The sequence below is a fragment of the Schistocerca gregaria genome, chromosome 6 (genome assembly GCF_023897955.1).
Source record: "Schistocerca gregaria isolate iqSchGreg1 chromosome 6, iqSchGreg1.2, whole genome shotgun sequence".
NCBI classification, from domain to species: Eukaryota; Metazoa; Arthropoda; class Insecta; order Orthoptera; family Acrididae; genus Schistocerca; species Schistocerca gregaria.
The window spans coordinates 347598526-347616168 of record NC_064925.1 but is presented as its reverse complement, the minus strand read 5'-3'; positions in this window follow the sequence as shown (position 1 = coordinate 347616168).

The following is a 17643-nucleotide window of genomic DNA, read 5'->3' as shown; positions in this document are numbered from 1 at the left end:
CCAACTGCTAAATGTAAAGACACATGAAGCACTTTAGAGATCTCCAGATCATACCTAACTTCGATGGTGGGCAAAGTGGTTCAGCTATAAGATCAGAACCGGTTCGGCAGTCATGGAAGACAGACATGTTGTCTGCCTTGGTCGGTATTGGTTAAGAAATTAATTATCAATCTCTGGCTATGTGGACATTTAATTGAGAACAATTTGACAGTAACTATGCAAATATGATGTTAATTAATTTTGTTCATCTTCTATGGAAGTGTGAAGAATGGAGATTATTTGTGATTCATAAAGTGGTTTATAATTGTGCTGTTTATTGTGTTCTACTAACAAAAAAAAGTGAGTAGCATCCACTATAAACAAACTAATTGAAGATTTAATTATTTATTTAATATCAGTTCCTCGCTAAAAGTTTATTACAGCTTCAAGATAACGGATTCACATACTGTTTTCTGTGCAGGGGTCAAGAACTACCAAAAACTGCATATCGGTGAACATTAATTAGAATTTATGAATTCCATTCAGGGTGGTGGATGCAAATAGGCATCTTTGCATTTTATGTCATCTTAGTACAAATGAGATCAGTGACATGTCATCTGTTGTAACACAGAGGAGCCATGAAGAAGAGAAACTTTTGAGGGAAGGAGTTCATCATATACATGTAAATCACTCTCTCTCCCTCTCTTTTCAAATTGCCCTATTGCCAGTGCAACACAATACAGTGCACCACATACTGACAATGACAGGACCACTAATTCAAGCGTGACCACAATATTTGAAACCAAAAAAGTTCAAAGTAGAAATACAAGAGTTTGCCTTTATGCTTGCACGGGGAATCTGCTGACCATCGAGGAGCTGCTGGGCATCACCGCTCTATGCAGTCCCAAGGACAACTAATGGATGGCATCCCTGTTGCAATTATTATCAACTTGACAGTCAGACTATATCTGCCTGATACCTCATACTTCTTACTGAGGACTTCACATGTAACATGCACAATAAAAGTGTCTTCTACACAGTCAACAGTGCATGCACACTATCAAGTACCAGTTGTGCCAGAAGACATACACAAAACGGCCATGTGTACACAAAGTGGACTCTTTGAATAAACCAGGTTGCCATTTGGTCTATGTAATACCGCACAAACTTTTCAAAGATTTATGGTTAAAGTGACTCATGATTTTCAATTCTGTTTAATTTTTATTGGCAATGTGTTAATAAGATCCATAAGAAGAACAGCTACAACATTTACACTAGCTTTTCCATTGTCTTTGTGGGCACAGTTTGCTCATTAATTCAGCAGGTTGTGTTTTTGGAGCAACAGAAATGCTGTTTCTAGGCCACAGCATTAATGCTCATGGAATATAGCTTCCACAGAGAGAGTCAAGGCAATAGTCCATCACCCACACCAGCAACAATATATGAGTTCAGAAACCAAGCACTCTTAGCAGTACCACTAAATTAATTCCTATGAGGAATGCCTAACTTGGGTGACAAATTAGAGTGGACTGATGAAGCACTAGCAGTTTCTGCTAAATTCACTATCACAGACAATGTACTGTTAGCACATCCAGTTCCAATTACCTCTTACCATCATGGCTGGCACTTCTGTGACAGCATTGGGTGCAGTGCTGCAATGGCAGATGATTCATTGTTGACAGCCATTAGCAATCTTTAACAAGGAGCTATCTCCAGCACAATAAAACTGCTCTATGTATTATTATGAACTGTAAGCTGTGTATGATGACATTAAAAAGTTTTGACACATGCCTGAGTGGCAACAGTTCACCCTAGTTACTGATCACAAGCCTTTCATGTATGCATTTCAATAAAGGGCTGACAAAGCTTCGCCACACCAGCTCCATCAGTTACAGTACATTGAGTAATTCACAGCCAATGTCATACATGTCAATGAGTAAAGGAACATGCCAGCGACACCCTGTCTTGTATCCAAGAGATCAAGAGGGCCATGGATTACAAAGCACTCACGGCAGTCTACAAGTATGGCATATCCAGCTACAGACAGCAAACCCATGGATATATTGTCATGTTTCAAAAGAAAGAGTACACTTTTCTGTGACAAAAGGCTCCCCACCAATAAACCATCACTTCATAACATCAACTGTCATATCCAGGGGTTTGTGGCACTACCAAACTGGTCAACTGAGCTCCCGTGTGGCCGAGTTTAGGTGCAGATTGCAAGAATTATGTGCATCAGTGCACCACCTATCAGCACAATAAAGTTACTTGGCATGTTCATGTGCCAAATAATACATTTCTTCTGCCCAATCCGTGTTTTGAACACATAAATCTGGATAGAACAGTATCACCATGTGAGGGATTTACCTAATGTCTTATTGCAGTTGATCGATATCCATGCTGGCTGGAAGTTCTCCTGATGACAGATATCACAGCAGAGACAGTAGCTACCACCTTTTTCTGCAGGTGGATTGCCCTTTTTGGGGTTCCTTCACATATCACCATGGATCTGACTCATACCTGTTCAAGGCTCTCATTACATTGTTGGGCACAGAGAGGATTATCATAAAATCCAGTGGCAAACAGACTGGTGGAACAATTTCATCAGCAAGTGAAGGCATCATTATGCTGTCACAGATCACAGTGTTGGATGGGAACTCTACCCATTATTCTACTGGGCTGCCACATGTCTATAGAGGGGGAATTAGGAGCCATGGTATTTGACATAGAATACAGACAACCAATTTCCTTACTGGGCAAATTCTTTGGTAGCACTCCCAGTGACATCAAAGCACTGGACTTCATTACTAAACTGCGGTCACACATACGTTGACAGTATCCTGTGGTAATGAGGACATAGCAAACTTGTCATCCATTTGTTTTATGTGAATTGTCAAAATGCAAGTAGGTTTTCATTTGAGACGACACCATGCACAAATCTTCACAGCCGCCTTATGATGGACATTACAGCATGCTCAGCAGAGGTGACAAGCAGTTTAAGTTAGATATTGGAGGAATTCTGACTACTATTTCAGTCAACGGGTTAAAATCTATTTACTGCACCACATACACCAACTGGGACAAAGCAGCCAAACAATTCAACATGGTCTTGCCAACCCCATTCCCCACTCTGCATCCTAACACAGACACACCACAACTGCTGTCGAGCAACGATGCCGAAGATGCCTCTACAGGTGAAACCAAGCAAGTTATGTGGTTGTGATACAATGTGTGATTCAACCAACTATATCATTAACACTACAGGGGGAGGGGGGGATGCTGTAGTGACAGTGTAAATAGTGAAAAATACTGTGAATAAAATGTTCCAAGTGAGATATGTGTAAAGTACATTATTTTCTGCTAGTGTGACCACTAATGTTGTTTATTCTTTGTTTTTCCTTGGTTTCTATGAGTGTCCAGAGATATAATTCACTGATGGTTTTTTTCCTTTATGCCATGTTTATTAAATGTTAGAAATAAATATCTTGTTGTAATACGCAACACACTAACACAGAAATACTGTTTGCAAAAGAACCGATGCGGAGTTGATATTTGGTGGAAAAACATTCACACAGAACAGATACAAGACTGTGTTTGGCAAGGAGCCTTAACACTCTCTGTCATGTTATTTTTCAGCCCCATTTAAAATAATGCTAAATCTTTGCTATCTGTTCTATAAGTAGTATTTAAGTCAATGTAGGGCCCTGCACTTAATGTCATATTTATCAAGTTGTAAATAATCAAGACATGGTTTACGGACTCAAAAGCCTGTCTGAGCTTGCTGAAAATTCCTCCCACATTACAGCTCTTGTCCAATGAAGTGCTTATTTTCTCAAGAAAACTGTATACTCATTCTATAGTGTTTTTTTCCCATGTTGAAAATCAAACTGATTGTTTCCAATAGATACAAAAATCTACTCACCAAGCGGTGCAGAATACACACATAAAAGAAGGCAAGTTTTCAGAGCAAGTGGCTCCTTCTTCAGACAGAAGAGTTGAAGGGGAAGGAAGACGGGTGAAGGAAAATGACTGTGATTAGCTGTGTCAGAGCAAGAGATTGCAGTATTTGAAAGTGTAATAGAGCCTGTTTAGAGGAGGATAACATCCAGAAATAGGGACTCGTGATGTTGGGTCTTTTGGAGTACCTCCAAGGGACAAGCAGGTTTAAAGAAATGATTGTGGGTCCTTAGTTTTGATAGTGCAAAAGCATGTTTACGAAAAGAGTGGATGTGATATGAGATGGGATTCGTGATGGTGAGAGAGGACAGTTAGGAGTGTTAGAAATTGTGGGAATGGCAAAAAAGATAAGCAGAGGGTGGATAAAAGATAGAAAAAATATAAGAAAAACAAAGAAAAAAATTCAGAAAAAAAATCAGGAAAATTTCTATGAAAATTGTGAGAACAGACAATGGTTAACAAGAGGTAATGAGTGGGCAAGAATTTCTCACCAAAAAAACGGTCTATATGTTACAAAAAATTACCAGAAAAGAAAAAAAAACAATTGGGAAATTCTTGAAAAGAGACCAAATTGTAAAAACTGGATAACAGAAAGAGAAAGTCATAGGAGAAAATGTACAGTACTTAGCATGACAATTAAGATAATGTAGGAGACAGCAGTAAAAGTCAATCAGAGTGGTTTGGCAAAAAAATAACACACAAAAACATGAAAGAATTATGTATAAACAAGTTCATGGAAGGTGGGATAGAAAATAGCTGTCAAATTTGTGAACAAATCAGTGAAAGATGACTGGGAGTAGGCCCTGCAGTGTAGTGAACTGTAAATTGTCATATACAAATTTGTTAATAACAATTGAAGTGTTATATGCAAATAAAAATGGACCTGTCTATGTGCACGGAAATCAGTACTAGAAGAGATGTAGGGGCAAAGTGTTGATTAATCTTGGTGATACAGATAAATGAACGAATAAATTAGCACATAAAGTAGAAAACAGATGACAGTTTGAACAAGGCAGCCAAAAACAAGGACTGACAGTTTCCTAAGAAGGAAGGATAGCTACATTGGCTAATATAACAATGTAAACAAAAAATTGATTGTTTTTGTTGTTATAAATTGATTGTGTCACATAAGAAAATATTTTGCAGCGATCTAGGATTTGGGTAACAACAGATCTTTCAAACATTTCAGGTATGACTGGGAGAATTTGACCCCTTTTCAAAAAGTGATGTACCTTCTACATGTTTCTGTACTTCTGGAAAAAAGCCCTCTTCAAAACATTAGTTAAGTACTCGAGTTAGTGGATGCACATTTATGTTGTGTACTGCTTTACTAACTTTGGTAGATATTCCATTCCAACCTGCAAATTCTTTTTCTCCTTTAAAAAATGCTAAAATTGCATTTTCTATGTTCTTCATTGAAACTACCGAAAAGTCATGTAAGGTGTTCAGAATTTTCATCAAGGCCAAAGGGACTTATTCTGTTGTGGTAATGTATAACATTGGCATCAGCCTTTACTAATTTTATAAAGAATTCATTGAAGCATTCTGGTATTTGAATTGGACTTACAATACTGTTTCCTTTAAGGTTAATTTTTAAGTGTCTTGGTTACAGATCTTAACAACTAATTTGGATTTAATGGCTGACTACCAAGCCTGTGTCTTATTTTTATGGTTTCAAATCATCTGGTTGTTTGGTAGCAGTTTTGCTGGCTTAAAACACTAATAAATATAATTTTATAAACTCTAACATACTCCATGAAATCGATATTTCTACTACATTTTAGTTCTTTGTATAGATGCTTTTACTTACACTGATACATTTTATACACTGGGCGATCCACTTTAATTCTATTGCCACTTTTTGCCCCCTTTACTTGGTGAAATGTTTCATTAATGACATTAGACTATTTAGGAATATTTCACAGTTTTCATTACTTAATAAACAGTGATCAAGAGGTTTGTTATCTCTTTTAGCTTATTATTAAACAATAACAAGTTTTCTTTGCTGGAGTTCCTTCTTACATGGGTATTCACAACTGAAATATTCCTGTCTGTATGTGGCAACTCATTGAACAACACACAGCAACCTGAGATGCCTAAGTTTACTCATATCTTCATATATATAATTAGTTAAAGCATTTATCAATACAGGTCACTAACTGGCCTTTTTCTCTGGTAATTCAAAGAAATTCAGTTTGAAACCATGTTTTTCTACTACATCAGTGAATCTTGAAGGACAAGTACTTTAACTTGTGATATCAATGTTAAAATCAGCAGCTATTACATTTTTTTTCTCTTTTTCTCTACAAAGATCTTTTAGTATACATTGAAGCTTAGATAGGAGGAATTCTGTTGTTGACCTCTGTGGGATTCTATGTGTCAAGGTTACCATAGCATTGACTGGTAAGTCCATTATTTTGACATGACAACTCTCAAACACTAACAGCAGTTAGCTAGTGAAACAGCAACTGATAATTTTTGCTGAACACAGGCAGTTTAATTAACCAACAACAATACAGTGTCATCAGCATGGTGAAAGTTTTCAGCTCTTGATGGTGTGAAGTCCCATGAGACAATACAAACTGTGCTTAACATCCAAAGTATACACTATGAAAATTTTCTACAACCATAATACTTATTACGTTACTCACAAAACTAGTAATAATCTTTAACAATGTGGCATGGTTTTTGGCACCGAAAATATTCATCTCTTTAGCACTTATTAAAAGTGTCTCTGATCACTTGCTTCAAAGATCATCATTGGACTTGTTTGAAACTGGCTCTGATGTAATAGACGTGTATAGCATTAATTATAACTGGTTTGACAGATATTATTATTTTAAGACTGACTATCCAACTGACATTTCAGATGCAAGAACCTCAGATATAAGAGAAGTTATACTCTGCTCCATGCAGCTATGCAAAACAAATTTTTCATCTCATAGTTTTGAAATTTAAGTTATTCCTCCACAAATAATTGAAATATGGAGGACAGAATGTTACATATGAAGACAGGCAACAGAAAAATAAGCTACAGAAAACTGTGAAGCTAGATAACAGGGACCACTAGCATTTATATATCTTCACTGTATGGTTCTCCTTATAAATATTCACTTCTTGTAGAAAATGGAGAATTACCTCTCTCATTCTATTCTCAAGTTTATTTTTGCGTGACTGATATTTTTCCAAAATTCGGCTGAATTTTGTATTAGATGTATATTCCAATGAGCTTGTATTAAATCCTCGCAGGAAAATATCAATAGGATTGATCCTTTTCTCTTCAACCACTAAGATGGTATCCTGTGTCATTTTCCTTTCATGTTCTCTGCATACACAGCAAGAAGATAAAGTTGTTAGCATGATGTAATATTATGAATGAGTCAATAATTCATTTAAATGTGGTGCATGCATTAATAAAATAAAGAAATTATTTTAAAACTATTTTATGTGGTTAGCATTACATGAACTATGAATATTAGTTCAAAAATTATGTCACAGTTCCAAGCATACTGCAAATACTCAGATAATTATATTATTCTTTCGTCAGTTCAGAGTAATTACAATAATGAGACTAATTTTAACACTCTGCATAAGTCATCTTCATACAGATGCAATAGTCATGTGTAGGTACAAACACTCTTTCTCAAACTAATGTTTCTAACACATTCCTTTCCTCTTTTGCTACTCTTCGTCAGCTGAAGCTACCATTTATAAACAGCCCAAACTTGGATCCTGAGGCACACTGGTGGAACATTAGGTGCATGTGGGCCTGGAGTGAGAGCAGGGAAAGGGACAGAGACAGATGGCGAACAGGAACTAGCTAAGGTTACAGGAGATTACAGGATATGTAATTCCCTCCCATACCCCACCACACACTACTTCTGTACTCCCACTAACAACACAGCTGAGATCACCACTCACCTTCGTCGTATAGCTGACATTGTGTGTGTGTGTGTGTGTGTGTGTGTGTGTGTGTGTGTGTGTGCTGAAAATTAAATACAGCTATGTTCTAATTTAACTATATATGTAATTTTGTACCTGTGTAATAATTTGTTCACCATGTAAGCTAGTCTTAGTCTTTGGATATATGTATGGAGTGAGGGGCATGGGAGGCCAGCTCCATCCCCCCCTGCCCCCCCCCCCCCCCTCCCCGATATGAAAATCTGAAAATCTTCTAACTGAATTCACACTCTGTCCCACCAAAGAGACAGACATGCACACATATCAGTTTAGTATCAGTTTGAAAAAAGCTTGAACATATAACAGTTATTGACCATCAGCAAGAGTATGTAGACGCATTTGTCAAGAGATCTCAAAACTAATTCATTATTCACCTGGAAACTAACATTAATTACATCCCACCCCTCTCTTGGCCCCCCTCATCACAACCACCACCAACTCAGATTGTGTGTATATTGTTGTATACATGATGTATATAGTAACCCAAAAGCCCATTAACATTTGAAAATTCAACACTTCACAGAATAACATAGGTAGAGAGTTGAAAACTGACACACGTGCTTGAAATGTTGTGTGGTTTTACTAAAATGAAAAAAGAAGGCACATAATGACCAACAGATGACACTTCATATGCTATAAAAGCAATAATTGGCATAACAATGTACATTAGGAAAGACTATATTTCTTTATAACAAATGCTCAACGTGTTGGCCATCATTCATCGACAACACTTGCAATTGAGGAACAACGCTGTGAACAGCATGTGACAGAGCAAGCGGGGATATTTTTACTTCCACTCTTGTTTTGCCATTTGCCCCCTTACAATTCATTTTTTCATGTCTGACTAATTACCATTAACATACATGAGTATAATTGGCGTTTTCATAAAACAGAAAGACTGGCCCTCAGTTTCAAAGAATATAAACCCAGATCTAATTCTTTTCTTAGTTTATTAAAAACAAAGATTCCAAGACTTACCACGCGGGAAAGCGCCGGAGACAGGCACAATGAACAAAACACACAAACACACACACACAGAATTACTAGCTTTCGCAACCGATGGTTGCTTCTTCAGGAAAGAGGGAAGGAGAGGGAAAGACGAAAGGATGTGGGTTTTAAGGGAGAGGGTAAGGAGTCATTCTAATCCCGGGAGCGGAAAGACTTCCCTTAGGGGAAAAAAAGGACAGGTGTACACTCGCACACACACACATATCCATCCACACATACACAGACACAAGCAGACATATTTAAAGGCAAAGAGTTTTTCTTAGTTTTATATATGTAATTGATTTTCTAATTTATTTTGACTACTCCTAGTTAACACTATTGTTATAGAGTAAAATCAGTAATTGTTTTGAACCTTAAATTCTATTGTTGACTTATAAACAAATATAAATTCTGGATTAATTATAATCATTTGGAAGACGAAACACTGGCTTTCCTTAAGCATTTATTTGGCTCTATTCAAAAACATGTTAACTAAGCCAACTCTTAAATAATTCAGAATTAATTTCCAGTTTCATCAGAAGTATTGTTTGCATAACTATATTTTTTAATTTAATGATTTAAACCAATAATACAATTTGCCCCTTGTAGTGGAAGAAACTGTTAAAAAGACACAATTTTTCAATGAATGCAGTTAATTAAAGGAGTTAAGTGTATTTTTAGTGCCTATTCTTGTGATGATTATAAGTGCCCAATTTTCGGCCCCAAGACAGTCAGTCCACAGCTGAGTTAGAGACAAGACACCTGTGTTGATTAGGACAACAACAATGCATCAACTTTATTGTGAAATAAGTGCAACACAATCAGGCCATGTATTAAAACAATGACAGTGTATGTTCAATACATACTCTATTATGCGGCAAGAACTGTGTGGTTAGGTTTTTACAGCTCATAGATGTACAACAGTAAACTATTGTAGCAATATGTGAATGTTTGCCAGCAAACTATTAATGAAGCTTATCGAAAGTTAACCAATAGTGCACTGGCCATATAACTGTGTAATATTGGGGGCTTGTGAACAGTGAAAGTAAAAAACTGTGAAATGCAACTGTGCACCTGTTGGCTACATCACTTTCAGTAGTCAGTACTGCACTTCCACCTCCTATTTTTTCAGCCAGTATCACAACACAGTTTTGTCGATAACAAGGACCATCAACAAAGAAATAAAGCAGGCGAATATCACAAACATTGTACAGTATATCAGTAGGTATGGTGAGAAACTGCCATTGGATGTTGTCTTCTAGCATCCCTAATGAGGCCAAACAACTGGCACATCTGACTCCCTCTCTCACTACAGCTCATTTTATACACAATTCTTATGTGGTGTCACTGATGTGTTGCTGTCCAGTACCATTTGTTGACTGATTTTTGCATATGTTTTTCTTTCAGCACCCCATGTCATTTCAGGCATATGTGTGAAGTTTTACATCTCTGCCTACATTATTTCATGAATTAGTGTATCTTCAAATGTTAATGGACTCGTTGGTCACCCTGTATTTCTGTAATATGTTTAAAATTCCCCACACCACTGCAGAAATCAGCCATAAAATGCATTAAAAATAAATATATAAATGAAATATATATGAAATATAATTCAAACTGAATTAATATTTCTTAACCACATTTTGAAAATAGTATCTGAATATTATTTTTTACGAGGACTATGAAGAAAGAGTATGAAGAGTAACAATAAATTAACTGAAAATTACAATCTATATAATGTTTAACAAATTATATTTACCTAATTGTATCCTTCATTCCATCTTCCCATTTTTCTGGAATGGCATGAAACATACACAAGTAGTATAATTAAGTACACAAAAGAAAATGGCAGTTCTCTTCCACATATTCTTGGAGGTAAGACATACAATAATGGTACCAGATACTCATTATATAATGAAATCAAGGTATTTATTGTCTGATGCATCCATTATATGACTGTTATAGATGGGGTATCTGTGAAGACGCTGGACTTACATATAATTTATGAAGTGGGACAGTAACCTGTTCAATAGCTGGAATCACAATGATTGATTGATCTTGAGTTGTAACATTAGCCAACATGGCCTAGCTATGTTGGAACTGTCAACAATTAAAAGTAAGGGGAAACTACAGTTGTTATATTTTCCATGGATGAACAACTCTTCTGTATGGCTTAAAGATCCTCTTGAGTAAAATATTCCAGAGGTAAAACAGTTCCGCCATTCATGCATGTGGGTGAAAAATACTCAGGAGGGTTTCGTCATCAAAAGACAGGATATTAGAACAATTACTCAGGTAGGTAGGTTAGAGAATCTGAAAAGGGTAATAGACAGACAGAAGCTGGATATGAGGATATGAGGACATGAAGAACAGGATTTCTGAGAGGATTGGGGGGGGGGGGGGCAGGGGGGGGGGGAGGGTATAATACAGTGAAAAAGATTTGACAGAGCACTGAAAGACATAAACCAAAACAAAGATCCTGGGGTAGACAACATTCCCTCAGAATTACTGAGTTCTTTGGGAGAGCCAGCTGTGACCATACAAGATGTGTCACACGAAATGCCCTCAGGCTTCAAGAATAATGTAGTTAATACATTTTCCAAAGATGGCAGGTACTGGCATGTGTGAATATTACCAAACCATCAGTTTAATAAGCCATCATAGGAAATCAGTTTGGGTCCTGGGGAGATTCAGGAACGATCAAGGAAATACTGACCCTAAAGATTACCATAGGATATAGAGCAAAGAAAGGCAAACATTTATAGCTTTCATGGATTCATAGGAAGCTTTTGACAATGGTGACTAGTATACAGTATCTGAAATTCTAGAGGCAATAGGAATAAAATACAGGAAGCAAAATGTTGTCTTTAAGTTGTACAGAAACCAGGCTGCAGTTACAAGGGTCAAAGGACACACAAAGTACGCAGTAGCTGAGAGAGGAGTGACATGGGTTGCAGCCTATCCCCAATGATAATCAATTAGTATATTACGCAAGCAGTAAAAGAAACCAACAAGGGAAGGAAAGTAAAGTTGAGGGAGAAGAAATAAAAGCTTGTGATTAGCTGATGACATGAGATGGCACAGGGCACACATGAGCAGTAGAATGCTGTGGATAATATCTTGAAAAGAAGCTATAAGATGAGCATAAAAAATTCAAGGGTAATGCAATGTAGACAAACTGGACCAAGTGACTCTGGAGGAATTAGTTACAGTAACGATATACTAAATATAGTCAATGCCCTTTGCTATTTGGGCAGCAGACTAACTGTCAAAGGGCAATGCAGGGAGGGAATAAAATGCGTGCTTTCCTATGTGAATATGTGTGTGTGTGTGTGTGTGTGTGTGTGTGTGTGTGTGTGTGTGTGTGTGTGTGTGTGTAACTGGACAAGAGTACATCTAGAACCATAGGCTCAAGGATGCAACAGTTTGAAAAAAATTATGAAGCATAGTGCCACGATGCCCGCTTATCGTCTAGACGGGTGGTTACGTAACCCATCTGGCTCGGCGTTGGCGCCGTGCCAGCAGGGATGCACATACCTAGGGTGTTCTTTGCTGAAGAGGGCTTCAGTGTAAAGCTATAACATTTAACAGTCTTTTCATTAAGTCTGTCTGCAACTATATTGGTCATCTTTACAGTGAGTAGCAATCTATCCTTTTCCTAATATTATTTATATTCCAACCTGGAGTTTCAATTGATTAATATAAATTTAAGTGTTAGGAAGTATATTTTGAAAGTATTTGTTGGGAATGTAACTCCAGACATAATTATTTGTATTTGTTCAAGATGGTGGACAGTGTAGAAGTTGTAGTAAGTGACTCCGGGAAAAACGAGTATAAAGTGTAATATGTGTTTAGAAAAAGTCATAAATGGTATTAGGCTGTGTTCAACGACTCAAAAGTGGATACACTTAAAGTGCTTCGCACATTGTGAAACGGAAAGCCCACTATGTGAATGTGGTGTAATACACTGTGATGTGCGATGGAAGTCATTAGCAAAACGTGCCGCAATACGGGAAGAAAATGTACTGTTTACATTGGAACAGGACCTTTTGATAGCAAAAAGACGCTTAAATCATCAGGAAACAATTATAAGTGACATTAAAAAAGAGCAAAACAATGAAAATCAACGGTGTACTAGGCCTAAAATAAGGTATACAAATCAAAACAATAGAAATTATGAAATTGAAACATCAAATAATTTTGAAACGTTAGTAAGTGCCGAAGATGCTTTCAAACAGCTGAAAACTATGAAAGAATTTACGACTACAAAGAGTGTTTCAAAAGAAAGTCCTCTACGAAATAATTCATTAGGTGTGAAAAATGTGATGGACGAAATTTTTATTTTTTCAGACAGCCACGGAAGAGGTTTAGCTAGTATAATGGCATACAACCAATCAAATTACAAAGTAACAGGAATAACAAAGCCTGGCGCCCCTTTGCGTGAAGTATTGAAAGATTGTGAGACCTTAGTTAAAAAAGGCTCGATATGTGTCATAATCGGCGGAGGAAACGATGTATACAAGAATGAGAGCAGCAGGGTGACTAGAGCGCTGAAAGAAACCTTGGAAAAAGTACCACACTCTAGAGTGTTTGTGCTAAACATCCCACACAGGCACGATTTGCTGGAGTTTTCGTGCGTAAACCAAGAGATAATTAGTACAAACAGAAAAATCAAAAAAATCTGTAGTAGCTTCAATAACGTAACATATGTTGAGGCCACAGTTTCAGTTAGAAGCCATTTCACAAAGCAAGGTCTGCACAGAAACAACTTTGGGAAAACAGTGATGTGCAAAGAATTACTGGAAGCAATAAAATACTCAAGGCAGTCAAATAGCCATAAACTAATCCTAATGCCATGTCAAAATGAAGGAGAGGAGAAACTAATTGATACAAGAGTGGAAACAGCACTAACTGCTCAATCAATAACAACAGTCGTACCAAAAACAACTGCAGAACTACCAGCAGCTGCACCAATAACAAGAGAAGAATCTTCAGTAGCTGCACTAACAACAACAGCAGAATCATCAGCAGCACCATCACCAACAGTTGAATCAACAAAAGGAGCAATAGTGGAAACAGCACTAACTGCTCAATCAATAACAACAGCAGTACCAAAAACAACTGCAGAACCACCAGCAGCTGCACCAATAACAAGAGAAGAATCTTCAGTAGCTGCACTAACAACAAAAGCAGAATCATCAGCAGCATCATCACCAACAGATGAATCAACAAAAGAAGCAGAAGTAGCAGCAGTAGAACCAGCATCAGGGACAAAACTAACAGCAACAGCAACTAGTCATCAGGCAGATCCTTTATCACCTCTAGTACTGACAGAAGTGGAATCCTTGATACTACAAGCAATGCCACCACCACCACCCCCCTCAACTAAAACAACAGCAACTGTGGACTCGACAACACCAGCTGGCAAGAAAGTGTCATCTGCAACACGTGAGTCCAGCAGGAGGAGGAAAGTGAGTAACCGAAGCAATGATTTTTTATGGACAAGCATGGCAAAATCAGTCCTTCCGTAAAACTAATAATCACACATCAAAATATTCAGTCACTTAGAAATAAACTGTTAAATGTAGAGGCATTATTAATAACTGTGAACAACCCATCTATCATATGTGTTACCGAACACTGGCTTAAGGAACAGGAAATACCTCTTTTCAATCTAGAAAACTATACAGTAGCTTCATATTTCAGTAGGACAACCCATAAAAATGAAGGTAGCTGCATTTATGTGCAAAATGGGCTACTGGATGTGGTAAAAAGTAGAGCAGATTTATGTAAGTTAAGTATTGAAAAAGAATTTGAATGCTCTGCCATTGAAATTGTGCTTTCTGATCTACGATATGTAATCATTAATGTTTATAGATCACCTGACAGTAAATTAATCACATTTTTCAATAGCTTAGATAAAGTATTAAGCAAGGTTATTAAGTCTAAATGCAAACTAATACTTTGCGGGGACTTCAACATTGATTACCTCAAGGATTCTAAATATAAACAAGAACTCCAATCAATATTCACATCTTTCAACATGCACACCAACACAATCAAAGATCCGACTAGAGTCTCTGCTAACAGTGCCACTTCAATTGACTACATTCTCACAAATATTCAATCAGAGAATTATACTGTAAACATTGCTGAAAACAATTTATCTGACCTTACTGAACAAATAATTACCATAAATCAAAACCTAAAGGACAGAAAGTATAATATTAAGTACCAGCCGATACACAAAGAAAACATAAATAAGTTTACCACCAATCTGGCTAAGGAAGGTTGGACTGAACTACTAGATAAAAGCAATGAAAACAATGCTAGTATTTTTATAACAAAGTACTGTGAATACATCAATGAGGGTTTCCCCTACAAAAACAAATGTGTCTTTAGTAAAACAAAACAAAATAACTGGATAAGCAGGGGCATTATGGTATCCAGTAATAGGCTCAAAGAGCTGCATGGATTAGTTAAGTACAAAACATAGGGTTCAAATCTTAAGATGTATTATGATAGGTACAAAAAAATATATCAAAAAGTCATAAAATGTGCCAAGAAAAAGGCTATTGAGAAGGCCATCAGCCTTTCAGAAAATAAGGCTAGGACAGCATGGCAAATCTTAAATGAAGAAACAGGTCACAGAAGGAATAAAAATGACTGTCCCAAAGAAATTAGATGGAATAACACCTTAATAAAAAGCCCAGATGCCATAGCAAATGTCTTTAATAACTACTTTGTAAATATCTGCAAGCATATGACAGACAATATCAGAACTTCAGCAAATAATGCTTTAAATGGGTTAAAGCTGAATAATCAATCATTAAGTAATTCAATCTACCTGTTTCCTATGAGTGAAACAGAAGTAATTAGAGTCATAAACAACCTGAAAAACACTAAGACACAGGATGTTTACGGGATCTCAAATATGCTGGTGAAACTGTCTTCTACTTTTATAGCTAAGCCACTTGCTAAATTATTCAACGAATCAATGGCAGAGGGGGTGTTTCCAGAAAGCCTGAAAATAGCAAGATTAATACCGCTATATAAAAAGGGTGATGCGAAAGAACCAGAAAACTACAGGCCTGTGAGTATTTTACCAATAATAGCAAAAATTTTTGAACGTATTCTGCACAACAGGTTGATGAAGTTCTTCACAACATACAAAATATTATCCAGAAGTCAACACGGTTACCAGAAAAACAAGTCCACCACTACTGCTACAAAGGAACTTATTGACTATGTGCTAGATGCTTTTGACAGGGAAGAAACTACAATAGGGATATTCTGTGACCTATCCAAAGCATTTGACCTAGTAAATCATGAATTGCTTCTGCAGAAATTAGAATTCTATGGGATCAGAGGCACGGCACTTGACTTATTGAGTTCATATTTGACAAATAGATATCAGAAAGTGGAAATATCTGATGAAAAAGGAAATACATTTTACTCAGACACACAGAAAATTACACATGGTGTACCACAAGGAAGTGTGCTTGGGCCACTACTCTTTTTGATTTATGTAAATGATCTCCCCAGTGGCATCCAAAATAAGGCCATCCTCTATGCTGATGATACCAATATTGTGATAAAGGGTGCAAACTTAGAAGAATGTGCTCTAAACACTGAAGGGATTCTTTGTTATCTTGATACTTGGTTCTGCAACAACAGATTAGTACCAAATTACAAGAAAACTAATTTCATCTGTTTCAAAAATAACAGACCCAAACAAAATTTGATAGGATTAAAAATCAATGACAACAGTCTTGAACAAGTAACAAGTGCGAAATTTTTAGGTCTCTACATAGATGACAAACTGTCTTGGTCAGAGCACATCAATGCTGTATGTCATAAGCTTAACTCAGTTTGTTTTGCAATTAGGAAGCTAAGTGAAATTGTTAATATGGAAACTCTGATAAAATATTACTTTGCACAATTCTATTCCATTATGTCCTATGGAATTGAGCTTTGGGGGAGTGCATCAAATATGAAAAAGATCCTTATTATACAAAAAAAGGCAATCCGCATAAAGACAAGACAAAAGTGGCGAGCCACTTGCAAACCAAAATTTAAAGAACTAAATATCCTAACGGTAGCAAATGTCTACATCTACAGAATTCTAATACTCACTAAAAAACACATTAATCTCTACCAAACGAACGAACAGGTACACCAATATGAAACCCGGAATTGCTGGAAACTAAGGGCAATTCAGCATCGGACCAGCCGATATGAGAAAGGGACTACATACATAGGAATGCGCCTCTATAACTGTCTACCAAATGTCATCATAAAAGCAGAGAGCATAAATGAATTTAAAAAAGGTATTAAACCAATACTGACAGAAAACCCATTCTATACTATACAGGAATACTTTGATTACAGCAAAAGTATGAATAAATAAGGTATGATAATAAACTTGTATAATTGTAGACTATCATGATTACTAACTTAGGTGATTTTAACATGTGTTATTATTAACTTTTTATAATATTGTTAATTTGAAGCTGTATAAGTAAACCCTTTCCATTCAATAAAGGGATATTTCGACTACAGCAAAAGTATGAATTAAATAATGTATGATTATAAACTTGTATAATTGTAGACTATTATGATTATTAACCTATGGGATTTTAACATGTATCATTATCACTTTTTATAATAGTATCAATTTGAAGATGTATATGTGAAATTGTAATGTATTCTCAACTTCAATGTAAAACATGACAATGCCTATATGTAAAGATACAACAT